Source organism: Vulpes vulpes, chromosome 16 (genome assembly GCF_048418805.1).
Source record: "Vulpes vulpes isolate BD-2025 chromosome 16, VulVul3, whole genome shotgun sequence".
Lineage (NCBI taxonomy): Eukaryota > Metazoa > Chordata > Mammalia > Carnivora > Canidae > Vulpes > Vulpes vulpes.
Window position 1 is genome coordinate 95712076 of NC_132795.1, and position 960 is coordinate 95713035.

The window sequence follows — 960 nt, forward strand, 5'->3', positions numbered from 1 at the left end:
CCCCCGCCCCCCGTAACAAGGGGCTGAAGGTATTCTTTTCTGTTTCTCCTAATCATCTCATTCAAATCATATCATTTCCTGGGTACTTGGCTTTAAAACAAACAAACAAACAAAACTGTATTACTGTAGACTTTTAAATTCAAGCCCTGAATAGGTCTATATTCATTTCAGCAGAAGCATCTCGAAATGTTGAATTATCATCTTCAATTCCCTTCAGTCATTTATTGTAGCTGCCAAACTGAAAGGCTGCACCTAAAAGGCAACACTGAACTGAAAGCAAATAATAAAAAAAAAGTCTCTTAAATGTTTCATTTATAAAAGCTTATGTTTCCCCCACCATCAAATTTTGTACACTGTCTGAAATATATCACTTTACAAAAGTGACATCTTGCATGCAGTAATTCTGCTATAATACACTTGCTTGACTTCAAGGTTTATGGGGTTTGTGGGGGGGGGGGGAGCTAGCATCTTTTCTCAACCTTTTATGAACAGAAGAATAAGAATAATACAGAGCTAGACTGGTTTTGGTTTCTGGCCTTTTGGGGGTAGGAGGGCAGAATTAAAATTAAACCTCAACTGCCAGTAGATATCACTATAGGCATCTGCTAGATAACTTTTACGAGTCCTTCCTGGCTGTATTAAAAATTATGCCACAAAATAAACACTTTTAAAAGGCACATCAGGTCAGAGGGTGGCTGCTCCAGAGTACTCTAGGACAGCTCACTCTGACGGGAAAACGTATCTGCAAACCAAAAACATTCAAAAAGCATTTGCTTGAAATCCTGCTCACAAGTAACTTAATAGCAAATTAACCAAGTAGAAACAATCTACAGAATTCTACTATGAAGTCCTATAGATTTTTCCCCCAGCATAATTGTTAATGACAACTGTAAAATGCTAGTATACAAAATAAGTAAAATGTAGTTTGTGTTCTCAAAACTGAAGAGTTTTAGACCAGGA